This window comes from Hordeum vulgare, chromosome 6H, assembly GCF_904849725.1.
Source record: "Hordeum vulgare subsp. vulgare chromosome 6H, MorexV3_pseudomolecules_assembly, whole genome shotgun sequence".
In the NCBI taxonomy this organism is placed as follows: domain Eukaryota; kingdom Viridiplantae; phylum Streptophyta; class Magnoliopsida; order Poales; family Poaceae; genus Hordeum; species Hordeum vulgare.
The window spans coordinates 213,951,927-213,965,993 of NC_058523.1; positions in this window are offsets into that span (position 1 = coordinate 213,951,927).

Genomic DNA, 14,067 nt, shown 5'->3' on the forward strand with positions numbered 1-14,067 from the left:
CCCCACAATCCTTTCATTGAAACATGATGCATATGTAGATAGTTCTGATGTAAGACTTGCTGAGTACCTTTGTACTCACGGATGCTTTATTTATGTTTTTGCAGAGAAGACTTAGACTCATTAAAGGTTCTACGCGATGTGTTTGATGTTGACCGGATTAGCTTGGGAATCCCAGACAGAGGTCTGGCTCCTTTGGTAGGGTCGTAGTAGCTTTTCAGGCTCTTCCAGCCACTTTTAGTAGATGTCTGTACCCAGACATGATTTGCTTCCGCTTGTTGTTTGTATGACTTGAGTGTCGGGTCACGAGACCCCTGTTTGTAATATCATACTATGTTGACTCTTATGAGTCTTTAATAAATGCTTAAGTCATAGAGTTATGTTGTGTGATGCCATGTTGTATCTACACATATCGTGCATAATGTGTGTATGTTTGAAATGCATTATATGTGTGGGATTCGACACCTAGTTGTTTGCCTTTGGTAGTACTCTTAACAGGGAAATGCCTCTTTGTGATACCATCGAGCCTTGGTAGTTTTCTACTGCTCGGAACACATTGATTGACCGGCATGTATCCTTCTTTGCTGTTGTGTCTGTCCCCTCGGGGAAATGTCACACGGTGTAATGGAGTCCTTGTAGCTTGCTACGACTCGTCTACACACGCTGACGACCGACATCTGCTTTGCTGGGTTATGTATGCCTGTCCTTGTACGGTTGTACCGCTGGGGTTTATAACTAGTCATGTTGACCCGGGTTCTTTGTCGTTTGAACGCTAGCAACATATTCATATACGTGAGCCAAAAGACGCAAACGGTCCCGGCCAAGGTAAGGTGGCAGCCGTGGAGTTTACCGTGTGTGAGGCCGCAAAGTGATGTGATGTGTTACAGGCTAGGTTCTTATGACTCAGGATCGGGGTCCCAACAACCAGTGTATCAAATGATGGATCCAGAGATCTTAACAGTTTGTTCACAACTTCATGGTCAGTGATGTCTCGAGCTCCAAGTGCTTGAAGTTCATTTGAGATGTAAGTGAGGCGATCAAAGGTATCTTGGCAGCTTTCATTGTCAAGCCTCTTGAAGCGCTTGAAGAGATTGCGAAGAACATCAACACGAGAGTCACGGTGAATTGAAATTCCTTCATTGACTTTGGACAGCCTATCCGAGATAAGCTTAGCTGTGCCCAAAGCACTCACTCTGCCATACCGACCTTCGCTCAAATGGACACAGATGATATTCTTCACTTGAGAATCAAGTTTCTTGAATTTCTTCACATCAGCGGCAGAGACAGTAGCAGCAATGTAGGGAATACCATGTTCTACAATGTACCAGAGATCATTGTCAATAGCCTGAAGATGCATCTGCATCTTGGTCTTCCAGTAGGGAAAGTCCTTCCCTTTGAAGGTAGGACATTCTGCAGTAACCTTTATCATACATGTAGTCGACATAACTACAACTCCAGGTGGTTAAACCAAAATCACACAGAACAAGGGAGTGCCTTGCTCTAATACCAATTGAAAGTGCGTTATATCGACTAGAGGGGGGTGAATAGGCGATTTTTGGAATTTCATCGCTGAGGAAATTCCTTTTGAGGAAATTCCTCGCTGATGAATTACGTGCAGCAAAAATAGCACAAGATCAGAGGTGCAAAGATTATAACAACAAATTACTTGGTGAAGATTATGAGAATTTGTTTGCACAGTACACAGGTACACAGAACGCACGTGAAGATTAACTAGACTGAAGAATTTGAAGTTGAGGAAATTCAGAGAAAGTCTTCAGACAAATTCTTCAAACAGTACAAATGAAAGTCTTCAACAAACAATTCTTAGGAAATGAAAGAGTTAAAGAAATAGAACCCGTATCACGATGAAGACAGCTGTTGATGACTCATTTCCAACTACTGTGACAGTCGTACCTCTGGTTTGGAGCGGTTTGGTATTGAAACCAAAGGACACACAGTCCCTACCGTATTCTCCTTGAGCTAAGGACACACAGTCCTCACCCAACACTCGTGGTAAGTCTTCAGGGCAGACTTCCAAACCCTCACAAACTCGGTCACCCGGCGATCCATAGTTGCCTGCTGGATGCTCTAGACCATGACGCCTAAACGTCTGGAGGATGCACAGTCCTCAAAGGTAAAAGGCTTCAGTTCGACACAGGAACAAATTCTTCAGTGATGCTCAATCACTTGGTTTTTGGTTTTTGGTTTTGTGTTTGGGGTATTTCCTCACTTGATGATTTACTCTCGAAGACTCTGAGGAGTTTGGGTTGCTCTAAATGACAAGTATCAGTTTCTCGCGGAGCAGCCAATTGTGGGGTGGCTATTTATAGCCTGGGAGCATCCTGACATGATTTGACATAAATGCCCTTAAATATTGTGACCGTTGGTGTGGATAAGATCGGTGAGGTGGCGCGTGTCATGGCAATGGCCGGAACTTTCAACTGTGAAAGTCCTGATGTCTCTCATATTCCTAACTTGAGGTTTTTGTAGGATTAGGCTAGGGTTGAGCATCATGAGGAAATTCATTCTGTAGTATTACCTTGACCCCCTTTAACAGTACGGTGTTCCTAAGACTCAAGAGTAAAGAAAAAGAAACAGAAAGAGTAAGTCTTCACGCTTCGAAGTCTTCAGGCTGTTTTTCTTCAGGACACACCGAATTCCTCATCTTCAATATCTTCATGACGAATATCTATTTCATCGCAATTTCTTCATGATCAAAGTCTTCAAGCTTAGGCCTATTTCTTCAGCTGGAGACATACATTTTTAGGGGTCGATATTCTTCGTATAACTCAAACTCCTCAGCGACTTATAGAGCATGTGTACAGTTTTAAACACATTAGTTAGTTAACCTATAAGTCTTCAAACCACCAATGTGCAGCAACTAAGGGCACTAGATGCACTTACAAGATCTTTACAGAATGTTCTGTTTTTGATAGATTTTGTTTTGCATGCATAGTTTGCTTGTTTTAGTGTTTCCATAGCTTATATTCAGTGATATAAATTATAGTAATGATATAATACTATAGGTATTATGTGAAAACAACTATGTATCTTGCCTTCAAAGTACTTAAGTGAATGATCTATCTTTATTACACTAATCCATCTCATGAGTCCCGTTAAGTTTTAAGATATTGAAGTTTTCAAGTTTTGGGTGAGATGTTGATATGAGGAGAATAAGGAGTGGCAAGAACCTAATGCTTAGGATTCTCAAGGCACCACCAAGGTAATATCCAAGGGAGACTGAAGCGTCTAAGAATGTGGATGCCCCAGAAGGCATCCCCTCTTTCGTCTTCAGCACTATCAATATATATTACTTAGAGCTATATTTTTCTTCAACACATAATATGATTTTTCCTTGAAGCATCATTTTATTTTGTTAAACTTTGCTTGTTGTTATTTATAATATATTTTTCCAGTAAAAAGTACCAAGAAGTGCCTTGAGGATGCTTGAATTGCATGTTTTATGTGTGTTGTTAAAAAACAGAAACTTTTGTTGTATTGTTTGAATTTATTTATTTTACTCGAACATGGAAAGTTCTAATTTTCACACACTACTGTAATACAAATTATTTGTCATATCCTAAATTTTCATCTTTTTTGGAGATATGACAAATTATTTGTCATATCCTAAATTTGTAATACATTTTTAATTAATTGCTACAGATTGTCATGTTTAGAGAGATGTAGTTATAATCTTGTTCCCTACTTCTCCTATAGTTTTCATGACTTATATTCGTATAAAATAATTGTCGAGGTGATAGTATGTGGTACCTAATGTTTGAAAAATATTATGCAATTTGTCTTGGCACTACACGAATTGTTGATTTATTCTTATGTGTACTAACCTATCTCATGAGTTCTTTTCAAGTTTTGTGTGCATGAAGTTTTTGGAGACTTAGGTGAAACCCAGACACAAAAGCTCAAGATTGGGGATGCTCAAGGCTCCCAAATTTATGATCACAATAAGTCTCAAGCATATAAGCTTGGGGATGCTACGCATCCCACCTCTCTTTGCCAACAAATATCGGTTAACCTTTGTTGATCCTAAGTTTTTATTCATTCACATGATATGTGTTATTCGTGGAGTGTCTTTTTCTTTGTTTGTTGTTTGAATAAAATAATCCCATATGAAAACCTTTATTGAGAGAGAGTCTTCACATAGCTACTCAATCGTTTGACTACTCTTTGATCTTCACTTGTATCTTTTGAGAGTTCTTTCATCTTTACTCTTGCACTTCACTTATATCCTAAGAGTAAAATTGTTAATGAATCAAATATCATAAATCTGAATTTAGAAATGTGCTTTATGCTAAGTAGTAGTTTCACGTTTGGTTTAGAAAATAAAATCTATTAAAATTTGACACCACAATATTTGGCATACAAGAAACTCATGAATGAATAGTATCACAAAGAGAACTTTGACATATAAATATATTATCTTGGACGTATTTTATGATTGTGAATACCCATTAATTATTTTCAACCTTGATAAAATTGTTTAAGTTGCACAAGAAAGACAATGTAATGGGTTTTTGGTATATTTGAATAGAAATTATTTTTCTATGGATCCTCCAACATATGGTGCTTGTTTAGAACCTTTTGCTAACCAAAACTTCGTACTAAGTAGAGATACTACTTGTGCATCCAAATACTTGATCCAAGTTTCTTCCATGGGAGTCCACCATACCTACCAATATATGGCATTTCACATCCATTCCAAGTAAGATTGCATGTGCCACCTCTAAAACCTTCAAATGAATATCTATTTTGCGTGCTCGTACCACTCATGGAGCGACTAGGGAGGTCAATATCTTCCATGATAAGATGTTATTCTCATGATGAGTATTTATTAACTTTTCATTGCATGAGATAGGCTGGCAAAAAGGAATACAGTCTTGCAAAATACAAAAATAAATAAACAAGAACTCCCCCTAGAAAGTTGATTGTTTGGAGGGCACCCGTGGATACAGCTAGCCATGGAATGTGTTTGAATGGTTGAGGGGGAGTAAAATTCCAATTCTTTTTGGGAACCGCTAATAAGTAATTATTATGGTTGAATAATTAACCCACAGATACTTGTGGTGACATTGGATTATCTAGGTGACATTAGAGTTGATTGATGTGTATCATATGGTATTATTCTAGTATGAAGTCTAGGGTTGTTTGTGACACTTATAGGAATAGTTGGATTATCTAGGTGACATTAGAGTTGATTGATGTGTATCATATGGTATTATTCTAGTATGAAGTCTAGGGTTGTTTGTGACACTTATAGGAATAGTTCAATAGATTGATCAGAAAGGATAAATTTAAGGTGGTTCTACTACCTACAACAATTTAAGGTAGTTCAAGATATGAACTTTGGAGTGATTCTTTGTCGCATGCTGAGGGGTGATGATATGATTATATTATGTCAGCGTGTTGAGAGGTTCCACTAGTGAAAGTATGAACTCTAGGCATTATTTCTAAGCATTGCAATACCGTTTATGCTCACTTTTACTACTTGTTACCTTTCTGTTTTTGTATTTTCATATTACAAAAACCTACATCTACTATCCATACTACACTAGTATCACCATTTTTCGCCAAAGTAGTGCACCTATACAATTTACAATTCTATTGGGTGTGTTGGGGATAGAAGAGATTTCTTGTATTTGATTCCAGGTTTGTTTAAGAGAGACCATCTTCATCCTACACCACCCATGGATTGATAAACGTTAGGTCATACACTTGAGGGAAATTTATTGTTGTCCTAAAACAATCTGCACTTGGAGGCCCAACAACGTCTACAAGAATAAAGTTGGGTATTATACTTCAATGAGCTGCAGAAAATTTGGCTTCACGAAGAAGTTAAAGCAAAACAGAGAAGTAGAGATAGGGATATTAAGGAAGGAGACAGAAACACTACATATTTCCATGTTGTTGCCAACCCGAGAAGGAGAAAGAATGTGATACACTCTCTGGATGGTCCAAATGTCCTTGCCTCAAACAATGTAGAAGTGTTTGCCATAGCTAGTAACTTCTACAAATACCTATTCAAGAGCGAGGAAAATTTCGGATTTCACGTGTGTTCTGACTTGTTCTCTAATGAGGAGAAAGTCAACACTAACAAAAATGTATTATTGGAAGCCCCATTTCCACAAGAGAAGGTAAGAAAGCAACCTTTGACTCCACCCTCATGGGGCACCAGTGCTATATGGCATCCCCTTGTTTTTCCACCAACATTTTTGGGAGTTGATTAAAAAGATCCTATGTCCATGTTCACTAAATTCCATGGTTGCAATTTTGCCATATTTAGATTGAAATTTCAATGATCTCTCTCGTCCCCAAAGAACTTGATGCTTCCTGCATGAAGAAGTTTTGGATCATTAGCTTACTAAAATCGAGTTTTAAATTGTTTAGTAAGGTACTTACTAGAAGATTGGCTAGAGTCCTCTAGCGAATCATTGTTAGCATCCAATCTTCCTTCCTTAAAGGTATATATATTTTAGAAAGTGTAGCAACAACTCACGAGGTTTTTGCACTCTATTAATTCTAGCAAAAGGAAAGGACTAGTCTTAAATCTAGACTATGAAAGGGATTCTCTCAAAGTTAACCTTGACTTCCTCAATGAATTGCTTAGGTGTAGGGGCTTTGTGGAGAAATGGATTGGTTCAATCCAACAAATTATACATGGGGGCTCTGTTGGGGTCAAAGACAACAATAGTGAAAGTGGATTCTTTGTCACTAGTTAAGGGCTCACGCAGGGGGGACCCCATGTCTCCCCTCATCTTTAATCTTGTTGTAGATGTTCCTACTAGGATGTTAACTAAAGATTCTCACAAGCAACTGATTGAAGGACTCTTACCTAGAGTTTGTCATGGAGGCATTACGTGTCTTCAGTATGCTGATGATACCATGCTCTTCCTTATGAATGATATCCAACAAGGCACTAATCTCAAAGATCCTGGTCGTGATGAATGTTTGGATGTATTAGATTGTGATAAAGGGGTTTTCTCAATTAAGTATCTAGAGATTCCTCTACATTACGATAAACTTAGAAGAGAGAATATCCAACCTTTGATAGATAAAATTATGAACAGAATTATTGGGTGGAGGGGGAAATTACTCTCTTACAAAAGCAGGTTGATCCTGATCCAGGCATGCCTTGCTAGTATCCTTGTTTGCCTACTCTCTTTCTTTAAATTCCCCAAATGGACATTGAGTTGATTAACTCTCAAATGGACAAATGTTTGTGGAATGATTTTGAAGGCCATAGGAAATTACACCTAGAAAATTGGAAGTTGGTGAGTATGAATAAGGAATTTGGTGGGCTGGGGGTTCCCAATATCCAAGAGGTTAAGACATGTCTTCTTGTATCCTGGATCAGAAGATACTATGAGGGGGGAGGAAAACTTTGGAGAACTATGATAGATAGCAAGTACATGCATGATCAAAAACCAATGCTTTCTCTCTTGGCCCAAACACTCATGTCTCTAGATTCTTGAGAGGGATAAAATCTATCATCCAGCACTCAAGTTTGGTTATAGATGGAAGGTAGGAATATGAGATAAAATTAGGTTGTGGCAAGACACTTGGTTTGGTACATCTCCTCTTGCAGTTCAATTCTGGACTGTCTATTCCATCTGAAATGAGCAAACATAAAGAAATAAGGATGTTTGGGATGACACTACCCTAAAACTCTCATTTAGATAAAACTTTTCTGATAGGCTAATGGAACACTGGTACCAATTGCTGGAAGTTGCTAGAAGCATAAGAGTTTTTGACGAGTCTAACTCTCTCATCTGGCAACTAAATAGTAAGGGGTGTACTCCTCTAGCTCTTTATATCATGCGATCAACCTTAGAGGGGTACAACACATATTTATTCATGTAATCGGGAAATATTGTGTTCTCCCTAGAATTCATGTCTTCTTGTGGTTGTTTTACTACAACAAATTAATGACCAGGGACAACCTAAAGAAAATACACATTCTTAAACCTTTGGATTGTGTTTTCGGTATAGAGAAAAAAAATATGTTTTTCATTTGTTCTTTGATTGCACAGTATCAAGTATATTGTGGTCCTACATTGAGACTCATATCCACATCCCCATTGGCACCGGTTATGAGTGAGTGGCTACATTTTGAATATCTAACAAGAAACATGCTATCCTTAATGTTGTTAGTTCAGAAGTCCTGTGATGTTTATGGAGATACAGGACCTTTAACAACAACACTTGGATTTCTGTTTCACAAGTGTGGAATATCATCCTCGAAACTCTCAAAACATTGGAGATTCTAACACTAGAACATGGAAAGCCAGAAATGAAAATCTTCTTGGAAGCCCTAGCGATCCACTCCCAAGCGCCACCCATGATACTAAGTGGTTGCTGCTGAAACAAGTCTCAAATGAGGGGTCCCCAAACTCAACATTTCTTATGAGCACAACAACTTACCACTCCCTAATCAGGAAGAGGGACCCTGGAGGCAAATGTACCCTAAACAGCCATGTCCTGATCCTTGCTACATATTGGACTCCACAAGCCGATGCAGCACCCCCCTGAAGTTCAGACGGTTGTATGAAAACATGGTGGTGTGATGGACCATCGAAACAACACCCCCACCTAGCCGGCTCTGCCCACACATGTGTGCCTTTTATCTCCTTTTGAGAGGGCATCCCCTTGTTTCTCTTTTCCATGTTTGTGTTGTTCCAAATAATTGCTCCTCTAAGTGAGCTTATGTATGACGTATTTGGTTTCATTCTCGTAATGGGGCCAGGGAGAGACCTCCATGTTCATCTAAAAAATTGTAATATCGTTTCTCTTATTTTGCAAGTTAAACACAAAGACCAAAATTTCGGCAGGTGGACTTCTGGACCAGAAAAGGCTAGAGAAGTGTTGGATATTCTCGCTCTCTCCAAATGACCCAAAAATTTACAGAGAATTATTTTGAAATATACATAAAAAATACTAGCATAAGAATTACTAGAGCGAGACCCACCAAAGAATCACAAGCTCAAGGGTGGGCCCTATCCCCTTGGTGCACCATGGAGGCTCGTGGATCCACAAGCAGTCCTACGGGGCCTATATTCTCCTATAAGATGCTATTTTCCCTAGAAATAATCATAATAAGGCTTTTCGGGCGAAGCGCCGCCAACTCGAGGCGGAACTTGGATAGGAGCACCTTTTCTCTCTGGTGGAGTGATTCACCCGGATAAACTTCCCTCCGGAAGGGGGAAACTGAAGCCATCGTCATGACCAATGCTTCCTTCATCATGGGAGGACCAATGTTCATCAACATCTTCACCAACACCATTTCATCTCAAACCCTAGTTCCTCTCTGGTATTCAATCTCTGTCTCGAAACCTCTAATTAGTACTTGTGGGTTACTAGTAGTGTTGATTACAACTGGTAGTTGATGCTAGTTGGTTTATTTGGTGGAAGATTATATATTCAAATCCTTAAGTATATTCAATACACCTATGATCTAAAACATAACTATGATTTGTGAGTAGTTACTTTTGTTCTTGAGGACATGGGAGAAGTCTTGTCATAAGCAATCATGTCAAGTTGGTATTCATTTGATATTTTGATGGTATGTATGTTGCTCTTCCTTTCGTGGTGTCTTGTGAATGTCGACTACATGACAGTTAACCATACTTGGGCCTAAGGGAAAGCATTGGTGACCTATTAGTAGATGATGGGTTCCGAGAATGACAAAACTGTAAATCCTAGCTTATGTGTCATTTCGTAAGGTGCTGATTTGGATCCATGTGTTTCATGCTATGGTTAGATTTATCTTAATTCTTCTTTCGTAGTTGCGGATGCTTGTGAGAGAGGGTAATCATAAGAGGGTTGCATGTTAAAGTAAGAATAGTACCCTAGTAATGGTCCACCCACATATCAAATTATCAAAATAACAAACGTGAATCAACTAAACATGATGAACGTGACTAGATGAGAATTCCCATGTGTCCTCCAGAACTCTTTGCTTGCTATAAGAGAACATTCCATGTTGTCCTTTGCTATAAAGACGATTGCTCCCCTTGTTGCACCTTCATTATTGTTGTCACTTGTTACTTGTTACAAACTACCTTGCTACAAAACTATATGTTACCGCTCCTTTAAGTACTTGCACAGAATACCTTGCTGAAAACCACTTGTCATTTACATATGCTCCTCATTGTGTTCGAAACTCTTACATATCAAAAGAACTACAATTGATCCCTATACTTGTGGGTCATCATCTATCACTATTAGAATTAATCCTTGCAAGTAACGAGTTCAAGGTGATTGACAACCCTCTTGTCACGTTGGGTGCAAGTGTTTGATCTTGTGTCTACGATTCATGAAGATGGGAATTTGTGTGGTTCTCCTACTTCTTTGATAACCTTGATTATTACTAGGGGAAATACTTATTAGCTACTATATACCTTCACCCTTCCACTTCGGGGGAAATCCAAACGCAGATCAAAAGTAGCTGGGTACCTTGTTCCTCCGATCACCCAATTCGCTGCCCTATGAATTTAGATATGTTCCATAAGACCTAGGGGAGCTTCCAAAAAAATATTTACACCGTTGCAAGACTCTATTCTTCCATGATCCCATCAGGAGGCCTTTCTGGTACTTTGTCGGAGGGTAACCCATCATGGAGTCCATCCTCATCAACCTTGTTGCCTCCCAAATGATGTGAGAGTAGTTCCACCAGGACCTACGGGTCCATGAAGTATAAAGAGCCATATATCTAATCACTGTGGACCTATAGGCCTGTTGTGAACAACTCACACATCATCTTGGAGGCAACAAGGTTGACGAAGATGGCATGTCTGATCAATTCCCCCTTTGACAGATTATGAGCAGAGGCCTTCATGTGAGATCATGCAAAAACAAAGGCTTGCGGCGGCGGGAAAATTATTTCGGGTCTCCCTCTGCTTTTTTGGGATTTATTGGAATTTATAGAGGTGGAATTAGGGCCAATGAAACTACGAGGGGTCCGCAAGCTCACGTGGTGCCTCCCTTGTGGAGCGCCATGTGAGCTTGTGTCCCTCTCATAAGTATTTTGACCTCCTCCCGAAGCTTCCGATCCATAAAAATCACCGTAAAGTTCCATCGAGTTCGGACTTCGTTTGGTATTAGTTTTGTGCAAAACTAGAAAATATGCAAAAAAAACAATAAGTTACTGCTCCTTTAAGTACTTGCAGAGAATACCCTGCTGAAAACTACTTGTCATTTACATATGCTCCTAATTTTGTTTGAAACTCTTACTTATCAGAAGGACTATGATTGATCCCTATACTCTTGGGTCATCATCTATCACTATTATAATTAATCCTTGCAAGTAACGAGTTCAAGGTGATTGACAACCCTCTTGCCGCGTTGGGTGCAAGTGTTTGCTTTTGTATCTATAGTTAATGAAGACGGGAATTTCCGTGGTTCTCCTATTGGTTCGATAACCTTGATTATCATTGTGGGAAATTCTTATAAACTACAATATACCTTGAGCCTTCCACTTTTGGGAAAATACCGACGCAGCTCACAAGTAGCACATCCTCGAGTAGGTAAATAATAAAAATAGAATTTTTGATGTTGAATGCCACCCAGTTGGTTATCATGTAATATTTTACACAATGAATATTGATAAAGATGACTTAGTAAATATTGAAATAATATTAAGGATGAATACTAGCAAATCATCATTGCCTTTCAAAATAACAATGCTAAGAAATGTTATCCCCAATTTGTTTAATCATGTAAGCAATGTCATAACTCTGTCTCCCAAAAATTACGTGTAAATCATGATCACCTTGATGCCTAACGAAGCACTTGAATCGTAACTTTTCATAGGATTCACCGTTTTGAACTTTGCTCAATACCTGAGCATGGGTCATGGACTTTCAGCACTTTATATGTAATAGAATGGTGGTAGGGATTAATAAGAGAGTACAAAAATTTGTATAGTCTCACACCAACTATGCGGATCATTAGGTTATGGTGATGCCTTGCAATCGGTATCTGTGCGAGGAGTAGTTATAGAGATACAACTTCGGATGCACTAGAGCTATAACTATATGAAAACTCTCTACTGAAACTAAGTCGATGTGCATCTAACCTAACTACGGCATGACAAACTTGGGGAATTGAGGAACCCGTAAATCAAATATGCAAGCTAAGTTCTATGTTGATTACCACTAGTATATGAATGTGAGAAATCATGGAGGTTGTCTATATGAAGAACATGGTGATAAATAGAAGCCAAAATGTGGTAAAATGATAGTAGCATTACCCTTCTTCCCTTTTCTTTTTTTTCTTGTCACTTTTTCTTTTTAGTTTATTTTTATAATAACATGATGGACATTATCACCGGTTTTTGGAGGACTCTTCGATGTCCATTATTCTTTACCTCATTGGGAAAATGCTCCAATAATGATGATCATCACACTTCTATTTACTTACAACTCTATAAAACCGAAAAACAGACTACACATGAATGCCTCTCGCAATGTATCATGATGTGCAATGATGCTAGTGTAACATGTATGTAATGATGAATGGTGGCTTTGACACAAATATAATGTAAGTTATATGATCATCCAAAGCAAAATGACAACGAATGCTCAAGTCATATGAATGGTAAGAGTGGAAGTTGCATGGCAATATATCTCGGGATGGCTATAGAATTGCCATGATAGTTAGGTATGGTAGTTGTCTTGAGGAAAATATAATGAGGCTTATGTGTGATAGAGCATATCATATCATGGCCCTTGGATGCAGTGGCATATGTGACAAATCTTGTGGTGAGAACAGGCTATGCACGGTACCAAAGAGGGCGGCAAAATACAGAAAGGATGGGAAGTAGTTACGATCGACAAACTCACTTTAGTCACAAGGAACTGAGATACTTATTATGTCCACTATTAGCTCTCTCTAAGAAAAGCACTTATCGCATGCATCTAGGAAGGAGGTTTGGGGGGAGTAAACCACGCGCGCCCCTGGCCTCATAACACACAAGGTTTTCACTCAAGGATACAAAACCCTCCAACTTCCTTGTCATTCTATGACCAACATTTTAATGAATATTGAATCAAAAACCTTAATATTGTTATTCTTACAAATAAATTTCCACAAACTAGTAACCCCCATATTGTAACCTCAATACCGTTGATCATATGTTTCATATTTAGTGATCTATACGAAAGTTTTTATTATAGCCCTCTTGTATTCCTATCATTTTCTCATGCAGAGTAACATTTCCTATGTGAGATACTCTCACAGATATTTGAGTGACACATGAGATTTCAAATGATTTCAACAAAATATAACCACCACCGTTCTCTAAACATATAAGTGAAGCACATGAGCAACTTCATAGCTCAAAATATATAAGTGAAGCTCATATAGTATTCTAACAATTATGATGAATGCGTGTCTCTCTCAAAAGGTGTGTCCAGAAAAAAAAATGGACCCTAGAAAGAAAACAAAATAAAACAATAATACATGACGCTCCAAGCAAAACACATATCATGTGATGAATAAAAATATATCTCTAACTAACATACATATTAATTGTAGACGAAAGAGGGGGTGTCATCCGGGGCAACCCCAAGCTTAGATGATTGGGTATTTCTTGAATATAACCTTGGTGTGCCTTGGGAATACACAATCTTAGGTCTTGTCACTTATTGTTCCTTCATCCATCATGATCTCAGCCAAAATTGAAAAAACTTCAGCACACAAAACTCAACGGATACTTAGTGAGATCCGTTAGTATAATAAAGAGATCAAACACCTTATGTACTGTTATAAATGGTATAAAATATGTTTTTTCATAATAAATATTTTATTCTAACTCTTCGTGACTTATACCCCCAATACAGTCCATAGAATCATTAAAACAAGCACACTATGCAACAAAAACACAATTTGCCTAAACTGAACAATCTGTAATGATTCGTACTAAAATCATACTTTTTTAACTCTGGAATTTCTAAAAAAAATAGGACAACATGAGAAATTTGTATCTCAATACATTGTTAAAATGGAAATAATTTGTTGCATTCCAGTAAAAAACATAAATTAAAATATTGAGTGTAA